General features: G+C 38.6%; 1 pseudogene; it reads left to right on the top strand.

Moving 5' to 3' along the window:
• Positions 1-418, top strand: part of LOC138145203 (polyglutamine-binding protein 1-like) — an 863-nt pseudogene extending 445 nt beyond the window's left edge.
• Positions 419-4,386: the final 3,968 nt, after the last annotated feature.

The raw sequence follows: 4,386 nt of genomic DNA, 5'->3' as shown, positions 1-4,386 counted from the left end.
GAGAGGCCGGACCGAGGCTACGAGAGGAGGCTGAGAGGCCGGACCGAGGCTACGAGGGGCCGGAGCGCGGCTACTACACGTCGTCCGAGCCGGGAGGCTATAATGAACTGGACCACAGTTACGAGAAGCTGGAGAGGGAGGAGGCCAAGGAGCGGCGCTACCATCACTGGGAGGAGCAGGCGCCCCACCCCAAGAACCAGAAAGCCAGCCGCAAGGACGAAGAGCTGGAGCCCATGCACCCCAGCACCTATACGGATGCTCCCCGGGGCACCTGGTCCACCGGGCTCCCCAAGAGCGAGGCAAAGACGGGCGCAGACACCACGGCGGCCGGGCCCCTGTTCCAGCAGCTACCATACCCCTCCCCGGGGCAGTTCTGCAGGCGAACGTGGAGGCTTCCAGGGCCAAGCAGCGGGATTGAGCTAGCCGGCCCACCCTCACTTTCCCCTGAATCCACCACCTTTGTTTTCACTGGGGGGGAAGAAAAAGGGGTGGGTGCTGGGAGGTGGGGTGGAAGACAATAGGGTGCGCATTGACGGCAGCATCGCCCTGACCTGTTTAAAGAATGATAACACTCCCACCAAATTGGGAGATGGGACGAAATATTGATTATGACTGTCGACAATTTTAGAGAAGTTTTGCCAGTGCAGACTAATCCACCTGGAGATAACACAATTCACATATTTCTGAAAGGAATCCTAAGCTTTAAAGATGAAAGGAACTGTGGACATCATATGAGGATTTCTTGGAAAATGACAACTTGGACCAAACCTCCTGGAGAGAAGAAAACAATTTCTTTGACCAAGCCTCCTAGTGGATCCTACTGAATTTTTGGTACAAGGACCGAGAGACAAAGCCTATCACCAATGCACATCTTGCTCTTTATTGGCAGTATATCCTATTCCTGCTATATACTGGCACAGAAGTACTTGTGCCCAAGTGTAGATGGGCTATATATTCTAATTTTCAGGAAACCCTGGGTGGGAAACAAAAACCAAAAAAATTATTTGTAACCTGCATCCAAGATTGAACCCAGTCTTTGTAAAAGTCAGAGTTATGGGTCTGAATCTTGGATTTATAATTATTTTTAGAACAGGACATTTGAATCGGGTTTTTATTTTCCAAAGAACCTTCATATTTAATGATCCCTCTAGCTGTCAGTGGGCTCTTTTCAAATCATCAAATATTGTAAACTTATCTTATTTGACATTTATATATAGAATTTAAGGTTCTTGAGGGCAGGAACTATTTTTTTTTCTGTGTACTTTCATTGCCTAACCTAATGCCTTAAGCTAAGTAGGCATGCAATAAATGTTTGTTGAATGTGAAAAAAAAAAAAAAGAATGACACTTGGTTCAAATGCCACCTCAGACACTTAACACAAAAACTAGCTGTCACCTTGGGCAAGTCACCCAAATGCCCTCTAAAAAACAAACAAAAAAAAAAGAATGACACTTAAAATGATGTAAAGAAATCCACTTGTGTTGGATTAAATCCCCCACAGAGACTGAATAATCAAGCAAAGATATGACAATAATACAATGTGAAGTAATAATAAAGACAAAAAGAAATGCAATTGGAAATTCTAGAAAAAAGGAATGATTCTGAAATAAATATTGCTAGAATTTAAGAAAACATATTGCAATGTCCAAAAGAACCTTTCAGAACTTCAGAAAGATTCAAAAAAAGAAACAATTCAAGAAATAGAAAAGGAATAAAATCAAAAGTCTTAATGAAATGTCTAAATATATAGTATATGGCTTAGAATAAATCCTGGGAAATATTAACAAAACACCAGCCAACCTGAAAAGAAAGCTAGGATACATGAAATTTAACTTCAAATTTCAATGATACAACAAAAAATGATGGAGTAAAAATAAAAAATGGGAAAATTGGAAGAATGGGTGAGCCATTTATTTTTAAAAATATGCAACTGACCTGAAACTTAGGCTGGAGAAATCATTGAAGAATGACTGGTGTTATGTTTGAAAATGAAGGTAAACTGAGAGACAAGGTTTCTGAGTATGATAAATTTATTAGGCTGAGAGCAACTAATAAATTGGATCAACTACCTCTCTCAATAGCCAAAGACTCAGCCTTCATGAAGTTTTACGAAGTACAAAGGAACAAAGAAGAGAGTTGGATAGGTTTAGAAGACAATGTATTTGCTTACATGTCAGACAGCATAGTAGGGGTGGGGACAACGTGATTAATCACATCAAGGAAAACAGGTATGTCCACTAATAACCACTTCCATCTGTCATTAATGAATGATGATTTGTTTATGTGATCCATCTATATTGCAGACCTTGTTAGTGCACACGAGTTAGCAGACTGCCTGGTGCCTATAAATGTTTGTTAGAGGCACTGTCTCTTTAATGGTGCAAGGACAGTTTAAGGTCACTGTTTTTTTTGAGGGGGGGAGGCAGGGCAATTGGGGTTAAGTGACTTGCCCAAGGTCACATGGCTAGTAAGTGTTAAGTGTCTGAGGTCAGATTTGAACTCAGGTCCTCCTGACTTCAGGGCCAGTGTTCTATTTACTGTGCCACCTAGCTGACCCAGGGTCACTGTCTTTTAGACCTAGCTTGAGGACTTGAGGATAGCCCTATATGTCTTGGTATTATCCCAGGAGGCAAAGGTGTGGTAGTTAACAATTTTCCCCTTTAATTACAAGTGAGCTCAAAGGGAAATATAATTCCTGAGCTCAAGGACATGGAAAAGTGACTTTAGGCAGATGTAGACTCAATTATAAAAATCAATATGGCATAAAATCAATTACATTGTAGAATCAATACAGTAAAATTCAAGGTAATATTAATTTTGATGTTCTCATTGGCTTCCATCCCTCCCCCAAAAAACATGAAACAAAGCTTTTTGCAATAATATATGTTAAAGTAACACTTTAAAGACTATAAATAGCTGATTGGTTACAAACTTATAATGGTACATTTCTTCCATCTAGTAATTCCCTAAAATAATGAAATCACAAGTCTAGGTCTTCTCTTTGAGTATTTTGTTATACATTAGTAATGGAAAACAAATTGAGGTTATAATTTTAAAAATATTATATAATAATCTGTATTGCAAAAACAACAAGAAATGAAGAAGTCTTATTGTCTAGCCTCCAAATGACCACTAAAGGAATAACCTCCCCATCTAGCTGTAGATCACAGTCTGAACATTAGGCAGTCTTTCTCCACTTTTTTTTCCAGCTGTGAATTGTTAGATCAAAAATCTTTAAGTGGTTATAAAACTCAGGAACCTCTGCAACGTTCTAGATGTAATTCAGCCAGTATAACAGTTACCTGAAAAGCATACCATCTTTAGAAATTTACCATATTTGACTAGAATTCTCCATGATATTTCCTCCATGACGATAATGAATATTGTTGGTATTTTCCTTTTATTTTATTCTTTATTTCATTATCATGATCAAGTCAGTGAGCAAAATTTTCTGTTTTCCTATTCAGAAATCTTGTATATTTTTGATGTATGTATTGGAGGCACTGTAGTAGAAAGCATTGGGGTAAAATTTTCAAGGCACTATTTTTACTCTTTCTAATCACGCCCAGATTTCGTTTAATTGCATCTATGATCTCTGATAATGAGAAGGTTCAGAGAGAAAGCATATATCATTTTCCCATATTAGAATATAAGCAGTTTTTTCCCCTTGCTAAGTCCCTTAAGAATCTTTGTCCAGGTTTTACTTTTTAGAGTTTTCAACGGTTCTGTTTGCATTTCAAAGTTTGTACCAGTTCTATTTGTTTGTTTCCATCCAGAATGCTTGGCTATAGCCCAAGGAAAAGGAAAAGGACCATATGTAGAAAAAAATATTTATGGCAGTTCTTCCTGTGGTGGCAAAGAATTGGAAACTGAGAGGATGCCCATCAATTGTGGAATGAGTGAAGGAGTTACAGTATATACATAAGATGTGCTATTGGTTTTTTTTTAATTTATGTTGTGCTGTAAGAAATGGTGAAGAATATGGTTTCAGAAAAACCAGAAAAGGATTGATACAAAGTAAGGTGAGCAGTACCAGGAAAACAATTCACCCAGTAATAGCAGTATCGTAAAGATAATCACTTCTAAAGACTTTGTAACTGGTTAATACAATGATACACCACAACTCCAAAGGATTCATGATATAAAATTCTACTTTCAAATAGAGACCTGGGGGCGACTAGGTGGCACAATAAATTGAGCACCAGGACTGAAATCAGGAGGACCTGTGTTCAAATGTGGCCTCAGACACTTAATACAAAAATTAGCTGTGTGACCCTGGGCAAGTCACTTAACTCCAATTGACCTGCAAGGGAAAAAAAAAAAAACCCTCATATAGAGAACTGATGGACAAAGAGCATGGATTGATACTCATTTTTTTTTCTTTAT

Source organism: Petaurus breviceps, unplaced genomic scaffold, assembly GCF_028583685.1.
Source record: "Petaurus breviceps papuanus isolate PSGF00001 unplaced genomic scaffold, PetGlider_PUasm1.0 90731, whole genome shotgun sequence".
Lineage (NCBI taxonomy): Eukaryota > Metazoa > Chordata > Mammalia > Diprotodontia > Petauridae > Petaurus > Petaurus breviceps.
Note: the sequence above shows the minus strand (reverse complement) of the source record. Positions and strands in the feature narration are given on the sequence as shown.